The sequence below is a fragment of the Taudactylus pleione genome, unplaced genomic scaffold, assembly GCF_031769625.1.
Source record: "Taudactylus pleione unplaced genomic scaffold, aTauple2 ptg000740l, whole genome shotgun sequence".
NCBI lineage: Eukaryota > Metazoa > Chordata > Amphibia > Anura > Myobatrachidae > Taudactylus > Taudactylus pleione.
In genome coordinates, this window is record NW_028285142.1 from 1,434,412 (window position 1) to 1,459,165 (window position 24,754).

General features: G+C 46.2%; 1 protein-coding gene across 2 annotated transcripts in view; it reads right to left on the minus strand.

The window, feature by feature from the left end:
- Positions 1–24,754, minus strand: part of CLMP (CXADR like cell adhesion molecule) — a 156,904-nt gene that overhangs the window by 83,211 nt on the left and 48,939 nt on the right. The window contains exon 1 of one of the 2 annotated variants that reach the window (XM_088457150.1): positions 21,823–21,864. The exons of the other annotated variant lie outside the window; for it this stretch is intronic. The gene's annotated coding sequence lies outside the window, so the exon portion shown is untranslated. Of the gene's footprint in view, positions 1–21,822; positions 21,865–24,754 lie in introns of those variants that run through there. 2 annotated transcript variants of the gene reach the window in all.

A 24,754-nucleotide genomic window follows, 5' to 3' on the forward strand; every position in this document is an offset into this window, starting at 1 on the left:
GCTGCGCATGCGCTGTTACATCTGTAAAACCAGCGCATATGCAGCACTGCCTACAGATGCGGTAAGTTTCGTACCCCCCCACCCCCCTCCGCTCACCTCCCCCCCCCCGACTTACCTGTCCGCGCAGCAGCCTCCAGGTCCGGCCTGCTGGTCTGTCATGTGGTTTCCCTGCAGACCACATGACAGATTAGAAAAAAAAATAATAATTTTTCTTTTTCTAAACTTTCTTGTGCTCTGCTGGGGAGCACACATGACAGACCAGCCTCCGGAGCAGAGCGCCGGAGGGACTCGTCGGGGGACCTGCACACGCTGATACAGGTTAGTGGATTCTGCTATTCGCCACCTCACAGTGGCGAATAGTAACTGCATCAAATTCCGAAAATTTATAATTTTCGGAATTTGATGAATACAATAATTTCCACATCCCCATACTAATGTACTAATACTAATGTACTAATGTATGGGGAGTGTGGAAATTAACGCAGGGGGACTTAGCAAGGAGATATCTGTGATATCTCCTGTGTTAAGTCTGTTCATGAATACCAAAATAACGTTATTTAAGGAAAATGTCCTTAAAAACGTTATTTTAGTGTTGATGAATAGGCCCCACAGCCTGTAACATGACAGTTATCTATCACACAGCCTGTAACATGACAGTTATCTATCACACAGCCTGTAACATGACAGTTATCTATCACAGCCTGTAACATGACAGTTATCTATCACAGCCTGTAACATGACAGTTATCTATCACAGCCTGTAACATGACAGTTATCTATCACACCTGTAACATGACAGTTATCTATCACAGCCTGTAACATGACAGTTATCTATCACAGCCTGTAACATGACAGTTATCTATCACAGCCTGTAACATGACAGTTATCTATCACAGCCTGTAACATGACAGTTATCTATCACAGCCTGTAACATGACAGTTATCTATCACAGCCTGTAACATGACAGTTATCTATCGCACAGCCTGTAACATGACAGTTATCTATCGCACAGTCTGTAACATGACAGTTATCTATCACAGCCTGTAACATGACAGTTATCTATCACAGCCTGTAACATGACAGTCATCTATCACAGCCTGTAACGTGACAGTTATCTATCACAGCCTGTAACGTGACAGTCATCTATCACAGCCTGTAACATGACAGTCATCTATCACACCTGTAACATGACAGTCATCTATCACAGCCTGTAACATGACAGTCATCTATCGCAGCCTGTAACATGACAGTCATCTATCGCAGCCTGTAACATGACAGTCATCTATCACACCTGTAACATGACAGTTATCTATCACAGCCTGTAACATGACAGTTATCTATCACAGCCTGTAACATGACAGTCATCTATCACACCTGTAACATGACAGTCATCTATCACACCTGTAACATGACAGTCATCTATCACACCTGTAACATGACAGTCATCTATCACACCTGTAACATGACAGTCATCTATCACAGCCTGTAACATGACAGTTATCTATCACACAGCCTGTAACATGACAGTTATCTATCACAGCCTGTAACATGACAGTTATCTATCACAGCCTGTAACATGACAGTCATCTATCACAGCCTGTAACATGACAGTTATCTATCACAGCCTGTAACATGACAGTTATCTATCACAGCCTGTAACATGACAGTTATCTATCACAGCCTGTAACATGACAGTCATCTATCACAGCCTGTAACATGACAGTCATCTATCACAGCCTGTAACATGACAGTCATCTATCACAGCCTGTAACATGACAGTTATCTATCACAGCCTGTAACATGACAGTTATCTATCACAGCCTGTAACATGACAGTCATCTATCACAGCCTGTAACATGACAGTCATCTATCACACCTGTAACATGACAGTCATCTATCACAGCCTGTAACATGACAGTCATCTATCACAGCCTGTAACATGACAGTCATCTATCACACCTGTAACATGACAGTCATCTATCACAGCCTGTAACATGACAGTTATCTATCACAGCCTGTAACATGACAGTTATCTATCACAGCCTGTAACATGACAGTCATCTATCGCAGCCTGTAACATGACAGTTAGTAGCCGATTGGTTGCTATGGTGAAACTTCTCTAATTTATCTCTCTCCGAGATTTAATAAACCTCCCCCCAAGTCTGGTCCTTGAAGAGCAATTATTATGAGCTGTGTCTCGCTTGGTAAGTAATTGTCTGCACAGCACAGGATCTGGGGTACGAGTCCTCTTTGAGGACAGTGATACATTACACGCCCAGCCATAAAGGCGGAGGATTAATAGGTAATAGCTGTGTCTGTGAAGCCTCAGTGAGTATATGGTCCCCTATAAAGAAATGACTTTCATTTCATATGTACATTTTACATTTACATTTCTATAAATATACTTAGCGTCACATTTTATTATTTCTTATATGACTGATATCTTTGTGTGTAATTTGGTTATATTTTCCTGCATCCCACAGCTGTGTGTTGTTACCATTTAATTACCCTTTGTTAGACTTTATTAAGATTGAATATAATCTAGGTTTGCTAATTGCTAATTGAAATACACGATGTACCATGTGCTGATCTGCTATACTGATTTATCATTTTGTTTATGAAAGGAACAGTTTTGGAATAGTTTGGACATTCATTACATCATCATCTGATTGCTTGAAAGTTGCTTAAATGGAAATTCCAGACACTTTGGCCCTCATTCAGAGCCGGACGCTCTGAGCAGAGCGCACGCTCTGAATGAGGACCGTCCTCCATAATTATGGAGCGTCCTCCTGGACGCTCGTATAGCTGTGGGTCACCACCCACAGCCTATACGAGCGTGCAGGTTGATGGCCGCGATGGTCTTGACCATCGCCACTGCGAGCCGGAGCCTGCGGTTGAGTTTCTCAACCGCAAGGCCAGGAGTGATTTTGGCTCTATCAGAGCCAAAATCACTCCCACTGACATCACTAGTGATGTCAGTGGGGCCGGCTTCTGACGGTAGGCGTTCCCTTGGGAACGCCTCCGTCTGGCAGGCACGCCCCCGGCACGCCCACCAAAGGGGGCGTGCTGTCAATCAACATAGACAGCACGCCCCCTTTGATCAGACACAACGAGCGAAGGAAAGTCCTTCACTCGTCGCGTCTGGCGCATGCGCACGACGGAGCTACCTCCGTCGTGCGCATGCGCAGTGCACACCATCGACCCACTTGCGAACGGACAGCCACTCGCGAGTGGGTCTGAATCAGGCCCTTTATTTCCTATTCCTCTGATGAAATCGCTATTTCCACAGCGGAAAAACGCATAAGCTGAGTACATTGGAGTGACGAGAGATTGCGTCACTGTTTCTGTTACATAGAAGCTATATATGAGCATTTGAAGTGGTAAATATTTCCTATAGTACTAATGACAATTTATGGGTTAACTGACCTTAACATACGGATTATTGCTGTTGCGACTATTTATTATTGCAAGATCTTTCTCCAGGTGTACACTTATTGCACTCATTAGTGGTAACGGACAATACAAGTTACTAATCTCTCCGCAGATGGCTGTTCACTGATCGTTTATATATGGGACTCATCTATTTCTGTAAGAGGGACCTACTCGGGCTCCGGATTCACCAATATCCCTTTCAGACTAGCTGTAAAATACGAGGTAACTTGCAGGGTTTAACAGGGGAACGACCCGTGTAACCCTGCAGTGTAAACGGGTAACCCGGGTTGAACGACCTCGGTCCCGTTTTGTCCTACTTTCTTGGCACTTGGAGATGATGTCATCTGCAAGTGCCGGCCAACCAGTACCACCGCACTTGTGTGCAGTGTGAACTGCGCCGACCCGGGAATACATTGCGGTCTTAAGGGGGTAGGTCCCAGTTCTGACCCAGTTTGGAACCTTGGCCCTCATTCAGAGCCGTACGCTCTGAGCAGAGCGCACGCTCTGAATGAGGGCCGCCCTCCATAATTATGGAGCGTCCTCCTGGACGCTCGTATAGCTGTGGGTCACCACCCACAGCCTATACGAGTGTGCAGTTTGATGGCCGCAATGGTCTTGACCATCGCGACCATCGCCACTGCGAGCCGGAGCCTGCGGTTGAGTTTTTCAACCGCAAGGCCCGGAGTGATTTTGGCTCAATCAGAGCCAAAATCACTCCCACTCACATCACTAGTGATGTCAGTGGGCCGGCTTCTGACGGTAGGCGTTCCCTTGGGAACGTCCCCGTCTGGCAGGCACGCCCCCTTTGATCAGACACAACGCCCCCAACATCGACAGCATGCCCCCTTTGATCAGACACAACGAGCGAAGGAAATTCCTTCACTCGTCACGTCTGGCGCATGCGCACGACGGAGCTCCCGCTGTAGTGCGCATGCGCAGTGCACAACATCGACCCACTTGCGAGCGGACAGCCGCTTACGAGTGGGTCTGAATCAGGCCCCTTGTTCCAAAATACCGGGTCAGACCTGGGACATTAGTGTAAAAGGGGTATAACACACTGGTGATGCCTAAGGGTCTACAATTCGTAAGTGATTACTTTGCTATTGCGACAGTTCATGGTGCGTTTCATTTACACTGAAGATCCACTGATTAGTTATTAGTTATTTGCAACTTTATGATGTGTCTGTTAAAAATAAATGTGTTTTTTTTTTTTACGCTTTAATGTTATTTATATAGCACTTTTAGGAATCAAAGTGTGTATGATCATTTATTTGATACATGTGGATCTAATCCATTTATTGTAGTATTTTATATGTGTATATATATATATATATAATTTTTATTTATTTATTTGCAGCGTGGTGCTTTAATTGAACCTGCGTTTCTACAACTAATGTTTTCTCTGGTTTATTTAGGAATTGGAGTTTTTTCTCTACAATAGGAGCCGTGTTCTTGGACTGACATAAGCCAGACACCTAATACAGCTGTGGGCTGCAACCGAGAAATATTATATATTCATTTTAAAACATTTAGTTTAATATTTCTCTATTTAGACCCAGAGTGTCCAAAATTAGTTTTTTATTCTGGTAGGTTAATTGGCTGCTGACAAGGATGGACCCCAGTGCGTGTGTTTGGTGACTATATATAAATAGACATTAATATGCTTTCATGAACTGTAATATATATATGTTTAATTTTTACAAAACTGAGGATTCATCCACCATTATCTCATAGAGCGCACAAAACAGCTGCTTCCATAGACATTAGTTTTAATTGACAAAATCCCAACTGGATTGAAAGCGAAGCAACAAACAAATGAATGTGTACAGCCCCTAATACAGGGAGTGAGGCCGCGGTGCAGCACTTATGTATTTAGTAGTGGGGGGGATAATACCTGGGAAGGTACAGCAGGAATTACTGGCCAGGAGATAGGTGACCTGTCAGACATGTATGTGTACAGCCCCTAATACAGGGAGTGAGGCCGCGGTGCAGCACTTATGTATTTAGTAGCGGGGGGGATAATACCTGGGAAGGTACAGCAGGAATTACTGGCCAGGAGATAGGTGACCTGTCAGACATGTATGTGTACAGCCCCTAATACAGGGAGTGAGGCCGCGGTGCAGCACTTATGTATTTAGTAGTGGGGGGGATAATACCTGGGAAGGTACAGCAGGAATTACTGGCCAGGAGATAGGTGACCTGTCAGACATGTATGTGTACAGCCCCTAATACAGGGAGTGAGGCCGCGGTGCAGCACTTATGTATTTAGTAGCGGGGGGGATAATACCTGGGAAGGTACAGCAGGAATTACTGGCCAGGAGATAGGTGACCTGTCAGACATGTATGTGTACAGCCCCTAATACAGGGAGTGAGGCCGCGGTGCAGCACTTATGTATTTAGTAGTGGGGGGGATAATACCTGGGAAGGTACAGCAGGAATTACTGGCCAGGAGATAGGTGACCTGTCAGACATGTATGTGTACAGCCCCTAATACAGGGAGTGAGGCCGCGGTGCAGCACTTATGTATTAGTAGTGGGGGGATAATACCTGGGAAGGTACAGCAGGAATTACTGGCCAGGAGATAGGTGACCTGTCAGACATGTATGTGTACAGCCCCTAATACAGGGAGTGAGGCCGCGGTGCAGCACTTATGTATTAGTAGTGGGGGGGATAATACCTGGGAAGGTACAGCAGGAATTACTGGCCAGGAGATAGGTGACCTGTCAGACATGTATGTGTACAGCCCCTAATACAGGGAGTGAGGCCGCGGTGCAGCACTTATGTATTTAGTAGTGGGGGGATAATACCTGGGAAGGTACAGCAGGAATTACTGGCCAGGAGATAGGTGACCTGTCAGACATGTATGTGTACAGCCCCTAATACAGGGAGTGAGGCCGCGGTGCAGCACTTATGTATTTAGTAGTGGGGGGATAATACCTGGGAAGGTACAGCAGGAATTACTGGCCAGGAGATAGGTGACCTGACAGACATGTATGTGTACAGCCCCTAATACAGGGAGTGAGGCCGCGGTGCAGCACTTATATATTTAGTAGCGGGGGGGATAATACCTGGGAAGGTACAGCAGGAATTACTGGCCAGGAGATAGGTGACCTGTCAGACATGTATGTGTACAGCCCCTAATACAGGGAGTGAGGCCGCGGTGCAGCACTTATGTATTTAGTAGTGGGGGGGATAATACCTGGGAAGGTACAGCAGGAATTACTGGCCAGGAGATAGGTGACCTGTCAGACATGTATGTGTACAGCCCCTAATACAGGGAGTGAGGCCGCGGTGCAGCACTTATGTATTAGTAGTGGGGGGGATAATACCTGGGAAGGTACAGCAGGAATTACTGGCCAGGAGATAGGTGACCTGTCAGACATGTATGTGTACAGCCCCTAATACAGGGAGTGAGGCCGCGGTGCAGCACTTATGTATTTAGTAGTGGGGGGATAATACCTGGGAAGGTACAGCAGGAATTACTGGCCAGGAGATAGGTGACCTGTCAGACATGTATGTGTACAGCCCCTAATACAAGGAGTGAGGCCGCGGTGCAGCACTTATGTATTTAGTAGTGGGGGGATAATACCTGGGAAGGTACAGCAGGAATTACTGGCCAGGAGATAGGTGACCTGACAGACATGTATGTGTACAGCCCCTAATACAGGGAGTGAGGCCGCGGTGCAGCACTTATGTATTTAGTAGTGGGGGGGATAATACCTGGGAAGGTACAGCAGGAATTACTGGCCAGGAGATAGGTGACCTGTCAGACATGTATGTGTACAGCCCCTAATACAGGGAGTGAGGCCGCGGTGCAGCACTTATGTATTAGTAGTGGGGGGGATAATACCTGGGAAGGTACAGCAGGAATTACTGGCTAGGAGATAGGTGACCTGTCAGACATGTATGTGTACAGCCCCTAATACAGGGAGTGAGGCCGCGGTGCAGCACTTATGTATTAGTAGTGGGGGGATAATACCTGGGAAGGTACAGCAGGAATTACTGGCTAGGAGATAGGTGACCTGTCAGACATGTATGTGTACAGCCCCTAATACAGGGAGTGAGGCCGCGGTGCAGCACTTATGTATTAGTAGTGGGGGGATAATACCTGGGAAGGTGCAGCAGGAATTACTGGCCAGGAGATAGGTGACCTGTCAGACATGTATGTGTACAGCCCCTAATACAGGGAGTGAGGCCGCGGTGCAGCACTTATGTATTTAGTAGTGGGGGGATAATACCTGGGAAGGTGCAGCAGGAATTACTGGCCAGGAGATAGGTGACCTGTCAGACATGTATGTGTACAGCCCCTAATACAGGGAGTGAGGCCGCGGTGCAGCACTTATGTATTTAGTAGTGGGGGGGATAATACCTGGGAAGGTGCAGCAGGAATTACTGGCCAGGAGATAGGTGACCTGTCAGACATGTATGTGTACAGTCCCTAATACAGGGAGTGAGGCCGCGGTGCAGCACTTATGTATTAGTAGTGGGGGGGATAATACCTGGGAAGGTACAGCAGGAATTACTGGCCAGGAGATAGGTGACCTGTCAGACATGTATGTGTACAGTCCCTAATACAGGGAGTGAGGCCGCGGTGCAGCACTTATGTATTAGTAGTGGGGGGGATAATACCTGGGAAGGTACAGCAGGAATTACTGGCCAGGAGATAGGTGACCTGTCAGACATGTATGTGTACAGCCCCTAATACAGGGAGTGAGGCCGCGGTGCAGCACTTATGTATTTAGTAGTGGGGGGATAATACCTGGGAAGGTACAGCAGGAATTACTGGCCAGGAGATAGGTGACCTGTCAGACATGTATGTGTACAGCCCCTAATACAGGGAGTGAGGCCGCGGTGCAGCACTTATGTATTTAGTAGTGGGGGGGATAATACCTGGGAAGGTACAGCAGGAATTACTGGCCAGGAGATAGGTGACCTGTCAGACATGTATGTGTACAGCCCCTAATACAGGGAGTGAGGCCGCGGTGCAGCACTTATGTATTTAGTAGTGGGGGGGATATTACCTGGGAAGGTACAGCAGGAATTACTGGCCAGGAGATAGGTGACCTGTCAGACATGTATGTGTACAGCCCCTAATACAGGGAGTGAGGCCGCGGTGCAGCACTTATGTATTAGTAGTGGGGGGGATAATACCTGGGAAGGTGCAGCAGGAATTACTGGCCAGGAGATAGGTGACCTGTCAGACATGTATGTGTACAGCCCCTAATACAGGGAGTGAGGCCGCGGTGCAGCACTTATGTATTTAGTAGTGGGGGGATAATACCTGGGAAGGTACAGCAGGAATTACTGGCCAGGAGATAGGTGACCTGTCAGACATGTATGTGTACAGCCCCTAATACAGGGAGTGAGGCCGCGGTGCAGCACTTATGTATTTAGTAGTGGGGGGATAATACCTGGGAAGGTACAGCAGGAATTACTGGCCAGGAGATAGGTGACCTGTCAGACATGTATGTGTACAGCCCCTAATACAGGGAGTGAGGCCGCGGTGCAGCACTTATGTATTAGTAGTGGGGGGGATAATACCTGGGAAGGTACAGCAGGAATTACTGGCTAGGAGATAGGTGACCTGTCAGACATGTATGTGTACAGCCCCTAATACAGGGAGTGAGGCCGCGGTGCAGCACTTATGTATTAGTAGTGGGGGGATAATACCTGGGAAGGTACAGCAGGAATTACTGGCCAGGAGATAGGTGACCTGTCAGACATGTATGTGTACAGCCCCTAATACAGGGAGTGAGGCCGCGGTGCAGCACTTATGTATTTAGTAGTGGGGGGATAATACCTGGGAAGGTACAGCAGGAATTACTGGCCAGGAGATAGGTGACCTGTCAGACATGTATGTGTACAGCCCCTAATACAGGGAGTGAGGCCGCGGTGCAGCACTTATGTATTAGTAGTGGGGGGATAATACCTGGGAAGGTACAGCAGGAATTACTGGCCAGGAGATAGGTGACCTGTCAGACATGTATGTGTACAGCCCCTAATACAGGGAGTGAGGCCGCGGTGCAGCACTTATGTATTTAGTAGTGGGGGGATAATACCTGGGAAGGTACAGCAGGAATTACTGGCCAGGAGATAGGTGACCTGTCAGACATGTATGTGTACAGCCCCTAATACAGGGAGTGAGGCCGCGGTGCAGCACTTATGTATTAGTAGTGGGGGGATAATACCTGGGAAGGTGCAGCAGGAATTACTGGCCAGGAGATAGGTGACCTGTCAGACATGAATGTGCTCTGCAGATGTAAGGAAGCATGGTCTGCGGGGGGCACTGGAGCCCTACGTCTGCAAAATAATGTATAGTACATGAATTTTATGCCCCAGATTTTGCTGCTCAAATAATCTCTCTCCAACAGACGGAGATTAAGCTAGTTAAATTAGCATGGACCTTAAAATAGCATGTGCGGTGACATGATTAAATATTTGACTAAAGTAGCACTCTATACAGTTTGGAAATAATATAGTAATGAGATTTTAGGAACCTCCTCCCTCCTCTCTGCAGTGACCTAGAGATGACATGATGTTAGTTTTCTGCAGCTTGTTGTAAGTACAGCTAATTAAAGTACCTTTCATTCCTATTTGTTTGTACTGTAGCTCGCCCCCCACAGGCTGCACTGTGCAATTACTGTACAACATGTTTATTTAATCATTTCATTTTTCTGCAGGAGAATCTCAATACGGAGGTGCAATTCCCCAGCACAGCTGCCCTGTCATTGCAGAGTATATGCTGGCTCATCAAATTATTCCTAATCAGATTTAATAGGCACAGTTATAGATCACCCCTGATGGCTTTTGGTCCTCCGTGGGGGAGGTGCAAGGCGCGTTGTGCGTGATGACGCAATTTTGGAGTCTGATCAATAAACTGTTGTCTGAGACGCACCTAAAATTGCGTTTGAGTCGCCTCCTCCTCATTGTCGCCCACAAATGGTCCCTGCCTGTCAATCACTCTGCGAATAACAAGTTTATCAGGCGTATCTCTGTCTCTAGCATAGATAATAATAGATACTTTTAAATCTAAATTACCGATATCAGCTCCTAAAATAGGGGACAATCCAAGACTCCCCAAACAGAGGCGTCACTAACCTTGGTGAAACCTGGCGCGGTGTACAGGAATCCTCTCGTGCGCAAGGGGGCGCGGCCTCGTGAAGCAAAGCCACACCCACTCTGGGGTGTGTGACTGCATGTCACGCCCTCCGTTCCTGGTTGGTCTCACCCGGTGCAGCCCACAACCCCCTTGTGAGGGATCGGTATGAATGACCGCTGGACATATGCCTGGCGGTTCAAATCTCGACAGCAGGAGACCAGCAGGCATCCAAATCCCGATCGGTAAGTAGACTATCTAACCCTAATCTTGCCCCCCCCTAACCCTCCCTTAGGGGTGCCTAACCCTAACCTCCCCCTCTACTGCCTAACCGCCCTGTAAGTGCCTACCTAACCCTCCCCCCCCGTTCCCGCAGCCTAAACCTAAGTCTCCCGGGGGGTGCCTAACCCTAACCCCTCCTTTCCGTAGCCTGACCCTCATGGCTACACGCTAACATACCCGGCTTACCTTCGTTCGGTATGACAGGTGTTGGGATTTAGTAGTGGGGCTAACGATAGGTGTCGGGATATCGACGCCTATCTTTAGTCCCATGTCGGGATATCGGCAGGTGGGATAGCGCCCGCCGGTTTCCTAACTACATCCCGTCAGAACATCTGAATACAGTAGAGAAGTAAATAATATATATTCTTTCCTCTGTAGCAGCATAGCTTATTGTTATTGGGCCTGACTCAGAGCTGTATGATAACCCGATGGTCAGAGCACATCTCAGATGGTTTAGGGTAAACACATGTGCAGGACTGGTCATCTCATCTCACTCGCAGACTCCCCTAAGCCGCAGCATGACTGACATGGTGCGGCCTTTTGGTGGCGGAGCAAGGGCGTGGCTGACATTCGCCCCCATTTTCCGGGAGGGACGTGGCCAGGGTCTGTGCCGGTGGACGTAGATTTCCTGGCCTCACAGGACCTGGTCAGGCTGCGGTAAGCTTCAACTACCGCAGCCTGCCAAAGGAGCAAATATTGCCACCATTAGCCATGAAGGTTGCGATACTGATCCCAGGTTGCGTCCTCGGTCGCACCGCCACCTCCTTCAGCTTTTGCATCTGAGATGGACGGATTTGTACACGGGCGCTTGAGTACGGTTGTGTAACTCCGTCCATCTCTGAATGAGGCCCATTGTGTGCGGGAACTAAGAGAGAATATTGACACATAATATACCGAATTCCCTGCGTCTATGTGACTGCGCCGCCCCATCATAGCCGTCATCACAATCAGTGCGCGCTTAGACCGTCCCTGAGCCTGCTGTACGAGATCTGTCCGAAATCAGTTGGATCCCTGCTTGCGCGCGTCTCCGCAAAGCCTGCAATTCCGTCTAACGCACAACAAATCCAGAAAACATGACCAGTTGGGAGCACTTGAGGATCGCAGTTCAAAACCACTGACCCAAGGGCACACAGAAATGATCATTAAGATGTATTATGGCAGAGGTTCCCAAACTCCGCCATTACCATCCAGGTTTTAAGGATATCCATGTTTGAGTCTACATGGTAAAATCAAGTAGACTGAGGTACTGATTAAGGGCCTGATTCAGCAAGGAACGCACGGATGTGGACGCATGCACACGGCTGCTGCGAGAATATGCTAATAAATGCATACGCACGCAGAATAAGCAGACGCCCAGCACTACGTAATACCACCCACTTCCCTTCCCTTTCATCCTTTATACCTGGCAAGACAGCAGAAATATTGGTAACATCGAGAACCATCGGTCCCATACGCACAATAGTGATTGACCTGACCCTCCCGCAGACATAGTGAGACTTCCTGTGTGCAACTAGACCTCAGGCTGCGTCCGTCGCCCAAGGGCTTAATTATGCACGCCCCTGAAACGCCGTCCAAACGTACAGTCACGTCTGCGTTTGGCCAACCACTCGCCCGTCATCACCCACAAACGGCACTTCCTGTTAATCACGTGTACTGCGATGAATATGCTTGCGCAGAGCAAAAACATCGACCACTTGAGTGCGTCTGTATCCGTGCGTTCCTTGCTGAAGCACGGAACGCACGGAATGGGAGAGTTTGGGAACTTTGTATTATGGTATCACTTATGTACAGTAGTATGGAGAATATATTACTTTATAATCACACTGCTGAAGTAATAATATAATGTTCCTGGGACTTTCTCTCTTTATTCCGTCCGTTATCCCCTGGTCATTTCCATTCCACAAAACCGAATAATTCTTTTGGGATGATAACGTTCCTGCGCCGTACAATGGCTGCTAATTGCTTTCCCCGGGGGGACAGGATGGGTGCTTAAGTGATTTTCCCTGGAGCCAGGGCTTCGTGCAGAGCAATGGCAGAGCGGGTACTCTCATAGGAATGCATTTGTTCTGCCATTGACTCATTTTAGGGCAATTGAGTCTGACGTGGCTGCAGCTGAGACCTGTACAGGCTGTAACATCCGCGAGATGTCTCATCTGTCACTGAGTGGATCCATAACAGTAATCACCGTCTGACCCATCACCGGCTGCTGTCAGTCTTCTGTTGTTTGGTACATTGGGTGCTAACCGTCACCCAATGTGTGCGCCTTTCTGCTTATCCATCAGCCGCTATTCTCCCGGCAATCACGTTCTTCATGACTAGTAAGCATTTATTTTGGGCACAAAACACATCAGAATTGTATATAATATGAAACATAGCTGTATAGTTTGTTAAAGGAAACATTTGTGTGTAAGATCCTCACATCTGACCATCCGCATCTCTGCTATTTACTCCTTTCATGCAGAATTCCGCCCTCAATCAGCCCTATTGTGACGGCTGGATGCAATCATGTATTCACATGTAAATGTGGTGCCCCGGTCCTCACTGATTACACATTTATTGCTCTCATACAAAGCTGGTGCCATATAGACCACTTCCTATTGTACCCACATGCCAGCCCCCAGAATCTGAGCCCCCTGCCCTATTCCCCATGTAAGACACCCACATCCCTGGTGCAGGGTTCTTCCAATACAGGCTGGCTCTCAAACTAGAGTTACCCCGTCCGGCGGCCCAAGATTGGAGCTGCAAACAAATACACTCTGTATAGCAGAAAGAATACCTCCTCTATATGCAGCAGGTATTTCATACATCTACCAACATAGCAGCAGACAGTGGCGTAACTACTGCCCCCGCAGCCCCCGCGGTGGCTTGGAGGCGCTGGGTAGCTTCGGGGCGATGGGGGCAGTAGTAGTAACTACGGAGGGTGCAGGGGGTGCGGTAGCACCCCCTGCACCCTCCATCTGCTGGGCACCCACTGAGTGTGTTACCAGTGGGCGCCCGGCTCCTATTCAAACCCTCCGTCTTCCGGGTCCCGCAGGGCACTATGGGAGTGACGTAATGACGTCACTCCCATAGTGCCGAGGAGCGGACGCCGGGGTATGTGTGTGTTTGTTTGTGTGCGCGCAGAGGGGGGAGCAACTACAGGGGGCTAACTACAGGGGGCTAACTACAGGGGGGCTAACTACAGGGGGGCTAACTACAGGGGGGCTAACTACAGGGGGGCTAACTACAGGGGGGCTAACTACAGGGGGGCTAACTACAGGGGGGCTAACTACAGGCGGCTAACTACTAGAAGGGGCACCACAGGGGGCTAACTACTAGAAGGGGCACTACAGGGGGCTAACTACTAGAAGGGGCACTAAAGGGGGCCCTGCATAATGGGCACTACTTTAATGGGCACTACTACAGAGGGCATTGCATAAGGGGCACTACTACAGGGGGCATTGCATAAGGGGCACTACTACAGGGGGCATTGCATAATGGGCACTACTAAAGGGGGCATTGCATAATGGGCACTACTACAGGGGGCCATGCATAATGGGCACTACTACAGGGGTCCCTGCATAATGGGCACTACTACTGGGGGCATTGCATAAGGTGCACTACTACAGGGGGCATTGCATAATGGGCACTACTACATGGGACATTGCATAATAGGCACTACTACATGGGACATTGCATAATGGGCACTACTACAGGGGGCCATGCATAATAGGCACTACTACATGGGACATTGCATAATGGGCACTACTACAGGGGACATTGCATAATGGGCACTACTACAGGGGACATTGCAAAAGGGGCACTACTACAGGGGGCATTGCATAAGGGGCACTGCTACAGTGGGCACTGCATAAGGGCCACTAGTATAGGGGGCATTGCATTTTGGGGCACAACTACAGGGGGCACTGTATAAGGGGCACTAATTTGATACACAGTTTACAGGTTATAAACTATGTTCCCAATAATCTGGTTCTACACGGACATAAAGATTGTGCAACCTGTCTTGAGGTGAGGTGACGGACTGGCAGGAGCAGAAAGGAGGGTTGGTGAAGTACATCTGTCAGGGTGGGATGTAATGGGCATTACTGTTTGGCATAATGTGTATTTGGCATTACTGTGTGCACAATGTGCTATTAGGGGCATTACTGTGTGGCATAATGTGTAAGGAGCATTACTGTGTGGCAAAATGTGTTGTATGTGGCATTACAGTGTGGCATAATGTGAAAAAGGGGCATTACAGCATGGCATAAATTTGTTATAAGCGCTTTACTGTATGTCATTATGTGTTATATGTGGCATTATTGTGTGGGATGTGTAAGGGGCATTGCTGTGTGGCATAATGTGTTGTAAGGGGCACTCCGGTGTGGCATAATGTGTTGTAAGGGGCACTGCTGTGTGGCATAATGTGTTGTAAGGGGCACTCCGGTGTGGCATAATGTGTTGTAAGGGGCACTGCTGTGTGGCATAATGTGTTGTAAGGGGCTCTCCGGTGTGGCATAATCTGTTGTAAGGGGCATACCGGTGTGGCACACTGTGTTATAAGTGGCATTACTTGGTGTGTCATAATGTGTAAGGCACATTGCTGTATCATGTAACCACACACCTTAAACGTAGTCTTTGGGTGTGTTTGATCTTTGGGTGGTGGGGGGGGGGGTGCCTGAAACTTTTTTGGCATGGGGGAGCAAAATTTATAGATACGCCACTGGCAGCAGACCGTGAGTGACAACCATCAGAGTAACAAATAAACCCTGTAAAGCAGAAAGAATACTTTCCCTTTATGCTGCAGGTATTCATACATCTAACAACATAGCAGCAGACTGTGAGTAACAACCACCAGAGTAACAAATACACCCTGTATAGCGGAAAGAATATATGCTGCAGGTATTTCATACAACTAACAACATAGCAGCAGACCGTGAGTAACAACCACCAGAGTAACAAATAAACCCTGTATAGCAGAAAGAATACCTCCTCTATATGCTGCAGGTATTTCATACATCTAACTACATAGCAACAGACTGTGAGTAACAACCACCAGAGTAACAAATACACCCTGTATAGCAGAAATAATACCTCCTCTTTATGCTGCAGGTATTCATACATCTAACTACATAGCAGCAGACTGTGAGTAACTACCACCAGAGTAACAAATAAACCCTGTATAGTAGAAAGAATACCTCCTCTATATGCTGCAGGTATTCATACATCTAACTACATAGCAGCAGACTGTGAGTAACTACCACCAGAGTAACAAATAAACCCTGTATAGCAGAAAGAATACCTCCTCTATATGCTGCAGGTATTCATACATCTAACTACATAGCAGCAGACTGTGAGTAACTACCACCAGAGTAACAAATAAACCCTGTATAGTAGAAAGAATACCTCCTCTATATGCTGCAGGTATTCATACATCTAACTACATAGCAGCAGACTGTGAGTAACAACCACCAGAGTAACAAATACATCCTGTATAGCAGAAAGAATACCTCCTCTATATGCTGCAGGTATTTCATACATCTAACTACATAACAGCAGACCGTGAGTAACAACCACCAGAGTAACAAATACACCCTGTATAGTAGAAAGAATACCTCCTCTTTATGCTCTAGGTATTTCATACATCTAACATAGCAGCAGACTGTGAGTAACAATCACCAGAGTAATAAATACACCCTGTATAGCAGAAAGAATACCTCCTCTTTATGCTGCAGGTATTTCATACATCTAACTACATAGCAGCAGACTGTGAGTAACAACCACCAGAGTAACAAATAAACCCTGTATAGCAGAAAGAATACCTCCTCTTTATGCTGCAGGTATTTCATACATCTAACTACATAGCAGCAGACTGTGAGTAACAACCACCAGAGTAACAAATAAACCCTGTATAGCAGAAAGAATACCTCCTCTTTATGCTGCAGGTATTTCATACATCTAACAACATAGCAGCAGACTGTGAGTAACAACCACCAGAGTAACAAATACATCCTGTATAGCAGAAAGAATACCTCCTCTTTAGGCTGCAGGTATTTCATACATCTAACAACATAGCAGCAGACTGTGAGTAACAACCACCAGAGTAACAAATACACCCTGTATAGCAGAAACAATACCTCCTCTTTAGGCTGCAGGTATTCATACATCTAACTACATAGCAGCAGACTGTGAGTAACAACCACCAGAGTAACAAATACATCCTGTATAGCAGAAACAATACCTCCTCTTTATGCTGCAGGTATTTCATACATCTAACTACATAGCAGCAGACTGTGAGTAACAACCACCAGAGTAACAAATACACCCTGTATAGTAGAAAGAATACCTCCTCTATATGCTGCAGGTATTTCATACATCTAACAACATAGCAGCAGACTGTGAGTAACAACCACCAGAGTAACAAATAAACCCTGTATAGCAGAAAGAATACCTCCTCTATATGCTGCAGGTATTTCATACATCTAACAACATAGCAGCAGACTGTGAGTAACAACCACCAGAGTAACAAATAAACCCTGTATAGTAGAAAGAATACCTCCTCTTTATGCTGCAGGTATTTCATACATCTAACAACATAGCAGCAGACTGTGAGTAACAACCTCCAGAGTAACAAATAAACCCTGTATAGTAGAAAGAATACCTCCTCTATATGCTGCAGGTATTCATACATCTAACAACATAGCAGCAGACTGTGAGTAACAACCACCAGAGTAACAAATACATCCTGTATAGCAGAAACAATACCTCCTCTTTAGGCTGCAGGTATTCATACATCTAACTACATAGCAGCAGACTGTGAGTAACAACCACCAGAGTAACAAATACATCCTGTATAGCAGAAACAATACCTCCTCTTTATGCTGCAGGTATTTCATACATCTAACAACATAGCAGCAGACTGTGAGTAACAACCACCAGAGTAACAAATACACCCTGTATAGCAGAAAGAATACCTCCTCTATATGCTGCAGGTATTTCATACATCTAACAACATAGCAGCAGACTGTGAGTAACAACCACCAGAGTAACAAATAAACCCTGTATAGCAGAAAGAATACCTCCTCTTTAGGCTGCAGGTGCTTCATACATCTAACAACATAGCAGCAGACCGTGAGTAACAACCACCAGAGTAACAAATAAACCCTGTATAGTAGAAAGAATACCTCCTCTATATGCTGCAGGTATTCATACATCTAACAACATAGCAGCAGACTGTGAGTAACAACCACCAGAGTAACAAATACATCCTGTATAGCAGAAAGAATACCTCCTCTTTAGGCTGCAGGTATTCATACATCTAACTACATAGCAGCAGACTGTGAGTAACAACCACCAGAGTAACAAATACATCCTGTATAGCAGAAACAATACCTCCTCTTTATGCTGCAGGTATTTCATACATCTAACTACATAGCAGCAGACTGTGAGTAACAACCACCAGAGTAACAAATACACCCTGTATAGCAGAAAGAATACCTCCTCTTTATGCTGCGGGTATTTCATACAACTAACAACATAGCAGCAGACTGTGAGTAACAACCTCCAGAGTAACAAATACTCCCTGTATAGCAGAAAGAATACCTCCTCTATATGCTGCAGGTATTTCATACATCTAACAACATAGCAGCAGACTGTGAGTAACAACCACCAGAGTAACAAATAAACCCTGTATAGTAGAAAGAATACCTCCTCTTTATGCTGCAGGTATTTCATACATCTAACAACATAGCAGCAGACTGTGAGTAACAACCTCCAGAGTAACAAATAAACCCTGTATAGTAGAAAGAATACCTCCTCTATATGCTGCAGGTATTCATACATCTAACAACATAGCAGCAGACTGTGAGTAACAACCACCAGAGTAACAAATACATCCTGTATAGCAGAAACAATACCTCCTCTTTAGGCTGCAGGTATTCATACATCTAACTACATAGCAGCAGACTGTGAGTAACAACCACCAGAGTAACAAATACATCCTGTATAGCAGAAACAATACCTCCTCTTTATGCTGCAGGTATTTCATACATCTAACTACATAGCAGCAGACTGTGAGTAACAACCACCAGAGTAACAAATACACCCTGTATAGCAGAAAGAATACCTCCTCTTTATGCTGCGGGTATTTCATACAACTAACAACATAGCAGCAGACTGTGAGTAACAACCTCCAGAGTAACAAATACTCCCTGTATAGCAGAAAGAATACCTCCTCTTTATGCAGCAGGTAATTCATACATCTAACAACATAGCAGCAGACTGTGAGTAACAACCACCAGAGTAACAAATAAACCCTGTATAGTAGAAAGAATACCTCCTCTATATGCTGCGGGTATTTCATACAACTAACAACATAGCAGCAGACTGTGAGTAACAACCTCCAGAGTAACAAATACTCCCTGTATAGCAGAAAGAATACCTCCTCTATATGCTGCAGGTATTTCATACATCTAACAACATAGCAGCAGACTGTGAGTAACAACCACCAGAGTAACAAATACACTCTGTATAGCAGAAAGAATACCTCCTCTTTATGCTGCAGGTATTTCATACATCTAACAACATAGCAGCAGACTGTGAGTAACAACCTCCAGAGTAACAAATAAACCCTGTATAGTAGAAAGAATACCTCCTCTTTATGCTGCAGGTATTTCATACATCTAACAACATAGCAGCAGACTGTGAGTAACAACCTCCAGAGTAACAAATAAACCCTGTATAGTAGAAAGAATACCTCCTCAGTAACTCATCTACACTTAGCTGGGACACTATCTAATACTACCCATGGTTTAGATTGTTACAACATGATTTTAGGACCTGCATAGTCTCATGGAGTCCTAAAAGAGCTGTTTCCAGGATATATTAATTACGCCCATCAAAACTGTCCTGGGGGTAATTGGGACAGCTTCAGTGTGCGCCAAAGCGTTTCAGAAAAGAGGTATAATTATGCCACATTAGGGGCATACCAAGCATCCCCTCTACGCCTCTATAAAGGATTTGCCATCGTCCATTGATGATCAGCAACCATCGTTGGACTGGTGGTGATGGTAACTAGATTCACTATGGATGGGAGGCCACCGTTGTACACCAGGTCAGGGCTGTAGAGTGCCCCTTAAAGGCCTTGGTAATTAGTACCCCCCCCCCCTCTCAGTGCCCCTGCACCAGGTGGCGGAGTTCCTATGGCTAATGCCGGCAGCAGTCTGCACTTGATTAAAGTTAAACTATCAATGGCTCAATCACCGAAGTCTCCCAACCAATGGTTTAAAGCCTGTGACTCTCAAAAGGTAGATCCGTCAATGGTCAGCCGTGCTCTAAAACAGTTTTGAAGTGCTGCGATGACTAGGAGCAGGGCTTTTTCCCAATGTACTGGGAGCCGGTGATAAAGGGAAGTGGTATGTGCCAGAAGATATGCTTTATAATAGAGAAATACAAAGGTACATATAGTTGTGTGTACAGCTTGAGATGCCTCCTCTGCCCTTACACATACAGGATAAAACTGGAACCAACCTCCCAACTCCACCGCCCGAGTCCGACACAGACAGAGACCAGCTCACTTCAGAGAACCAGAAAATCCTTCTGCAAACTATTCATTATTAGCTGATAAAAATGCAATATCTGATGCCCAGGCTGTAAACGGCGACATAACCGAGGGCACGGAGAAGTTTCTAGGCAGCTGTCTCAGTGACCTCAGAGAAAGCTGGAGGCATTGGGGCTCTGAGGGGAAATTATTTCCCAGAACGACGCTGCAAAGCACCAATGATATCGCAGCAGAAGTAAGACATCCTCGTCAGAGGCTTCCTGGACATGTTACACCTGATAAAAGAAGACTACGTGACGTGACACACCTGTCCCTAGTATAGAAGCCTTCCATCTATCATGGACTGAGCTCATTGTACCAGAAATGGAGTATCAAGTGGTTCTAAAGGACTTTATTTCTGCAGCAATTAGGCCTCTAACAGGATCAACCACCGACCTCAAGGTGCCCACACACATAACGATGTCCTCACGATACGATTTTATGGCCAATTTCCTCATGAACTTTCACGGGAGCTCCCTTGCCGTCGTGATCACGATTTGGAGTTAAAAATGTCCAATCTGACTAAAGATCTATCTTGCAGCCAATGCATTGTATCCCAAATTGGCTAATCTGCCCTACAGCACGGCAGATCAGAAGATGCGATGTACGACGAGCGGGGACGCGCATCGGCATCGTGCTCGTGAGTATAAACTCATGATTTGTACTTTTTTTACCCGATTCGTCATCACAATTCGTCGAAATCGGCCAAATCGTGTAAAAGATCGCTATGTGTGTGGGCACCTTCACAGCCTCACTGACAATCCCCAACAAACCACAAAAGAGCTGACTACAGTGGGCATCTATACGCCCAGAGCTTCCCCCTGACACAGAACGCAGCGCCCCGACAAGTATGTAACCTCAGAAATGCAATATAATCACTGAAGGGAAAATTCCACACTGCTTGTTTAGTGATCGTGGATATTCTTGTAATGTATTCCATACAACGTTATCCGGTTGTTTGATCGACCTAACTGAGATCAACAATACATACATCGACCACAGTACATCGGCTCCAACTAGTTCGACAGGAACAATTGCTCGACAAACCAAAGATCGACCAGACCCCTAGATCGACCACCAGAGGATCGACACGGACATGAGATCGACACAACATAAGATGGAAACAAAGCATATCGACGATATGTAGATCGACAACAAACAAGATAGTGTGACACAGTCCGGTTAGGGGGTCCCTCTCCTGGGTAGAGGACTCCTTACTTTCACACACAGCAGCTGGGAAACAGTACGCCAGACTGGATGCAAGTACAAGCTGGTCGGCGCCAGTCTTTATTGTGCAATGTCAGAAATAACACAAAGAAAACAAACGTAAATCCTAGCCCTGTCGGGGCACTAACTTCACAGGTAGTTCCCTCACTACCAGAACCTGGCAGGGCCTAATGCCCACACCAGCAACAAAAGCACAGCACAGCACTTACAGTTAGGTTGTCAAGTGTCTCTGAGCAAACTCCCTGTCTGCTCTCCCAGGTGAGACAATCAGCCCTCAACACACTAGGCTTATATTGGCCACCCTCAGGTGGGAACCCAATCAAGCCTGTTACCAGGCTAAGAGAACCAAAACCTGGAGTGGCCGTGGGTGGAGCCCTCCCTCTCCTCTCACCCACAACCCCCAGGTCCCAAACCGGCTTTTCAAAAAAACGAAACTCAAGCCTGCTACACTGCAGACTTTCTCCTGGGGGTTTAAAACACATAAGACAGGAATCTGAGACAAATGTACCTGCCACAGACCACTTTACCAGTGATCCTATCACAATAGACAGAATAAGAGATCGAAGCCCAATAGGTAGACAGTTAATAAATCGACAGATCAAAGATCGACTAGTCCTAGATCGATGCCAACTAGGTCGACAGTTAATAGATCGACAGATACAAGATCGACTAGTCCTAGATCGATGCCAACTAGGTCGACAGTTAATAGATCGACAGATAAAAGATCGGCACGTTACTTTTAGACAATACAAAAAGGTATACATATCCTACACACTACCCTGCTAATAGCGCATCCCCTCACGCTACTTTCAACCGTGGAACTACAGGTCCTATAATAATCCACACCCATTTTGGAGACATTAAACGTGTTGGTAGGGGGCGCTGTCACTGATAATTAAATACAATTACACAGAAGAAAGAGAAAGTGAAGTGATGTCCATAATATAAAATGTCACTTTTACTAAATCACATTAAAATGACAATACATAAATACAGCCATAACAATCAGGTAAGAACGTCAGGCTTATCCCAGCATAACCATGGCGCAGTTACTGTACTGTCAGGGCGCGCGTCGTACGGTGCAGCTGTGCTTTGTGATTGCCCCATTGCTGCTATTTCATCATTATTGTGATGGGGGGAAATATCAATACGTGGACGTATAACTCTCACCCTATTAAATTTGGCTCTAAGCTGGAGGTTTATACAATACTCCTAATTAAGTTTTCATACTGTATGTACTATAGATATATGACTACTATAAATGTCCTACTTGTTGGAATAACTAGACATTGAGTTATAAACAGCCCCTTTATTTCTGTGACTATCCCAATGAGCATATCACTATACAGAACATCCAGTGCACAGTGAGTTATATTACCTTCTATGGTATGCAGTGTGTCACTGAGAGGGGTACGGGCCGACCGGGGTGTCACCCTACGAAGGGAATGCCACTAAAATGCCGGCTCCTCCTCAGTGACCAGGAGCCGGGCGCTGCGCTGTGATGTTATTGATCACTGAGAAGGAATCGGCCGCGCGGGCAGAGGGGGCCGCCTGGCATAAACTATAATATGTCAGATTATACCATTCATTTTATTCTTCCATCATTTTTTAAAAATCGTGATCTTACTGTATATTGGTACCTGGATATCTTATTGAACAGTAATTATATTGCATTACAACTGTTGGGGACACAAATAAGGCAAAATGGCTGCCAGGAGGTACCCCGATGCACAGTGATTGAGAACCCCTGTCCATCTCTACCGTACGTTATGGCTGAGAGACACATTATAACTCAGAGCATGCAGTGACAGATCCACACGGAAACCACATTTACCAGTATAATATAGATGTCAGCAAGCCCCTGTATACATATTTATACTGCACATCATGTACATACGTATAGAAACATATAATGAATAATCTCTAATAAGCTCTAGAACAAAAAATAGATGCAGATATATATCTTAGTGTAAAACAACCAGGGAGATAACGAGACTTTAAGATGGCCGCTATCTGCGTGGAAGGGAGTTATCGGGCCGCACCAGAGCCGATGTTCACGTCATTCAGTGACTTTTTGCTACTGCACATGAATGAATATCCCTAGAAACTCAGACGGCGCATGCATTACAGTGTATACACACACAGGCGCTGTTGGAATTGAGATACATCGTTTCAGAAATGTGAGGCGACCTGGAAAACATGCACTGGGTTATGGTTCTCTGAGGACTGCATTCAGCGTCCTATGCTGCACTTTACCACGTTAAGCAGTCTGAGATGACGTAATGAAGATATTGAATAACCAGGAGGTTCTGCAATATGACGAATCATTGGCTTCCAGGCCTTAAAATCTTGTCCTCTGCGTCAGAATCGGGGCATGATCTCACATAAGAACATGATTGGTTCTCCTGTACTCCTGTAAGGAGATACACTCACCTTGTGTGTACGTGAGGTCTCAGGAAAGGTTCCAGCATACATGGTCTATATAAGAACTTTCTCAGGTTTTTTTTTTTTTTTGTAACTTTTTACTTTTAACGGTGACAAATAGACATTATACAGAAACAGTAGCTAAATGGAATGCATAGTGCAAGGTCCACGTTATGAGCGAAACTTAAAGCGAGGAACGGGAGGCGGTGATGGGGTGGAGGTAGAACTGAGAGGGACGAGGGAACATGGGCAATAAGTAATACCTATGGCGAGAGAGAGACCAGGACAAGGAAGAAACCTAGGACATTAGAGTTGGGTGGGCATAAACGATGGGGGGGGGGTCTACAAACAACAAATCTAGATTTGAGAGGAGCAAGTCCTAGCGTTCCTAAAAAGCCAAGGAGTCCAAACTTTACTGGAAAGATCTGTTCTATCGCTGAGGTGACCGGTTACTTTCTCCATGCTGGAGACATGCCAAAATATGGGTTCTAGCCACAGAGAAGGGGGGGGACCTAATTGTTTGCAATGGGAAGCAACAGCTCAGTGGTTCTCAAACTCGGTCCTCAGGACCCCACACAGGTCATGTTTTCCAGGTCACCCAGCAGGTGCACAGATGTAGTCATTACTCACTGACACATTTCACAGGTCACCCAGCAGGAGAGCAGGTGTAGTCATTACTCACTGACACATTTTAAAAGATCCACAGGTGGAGCTATT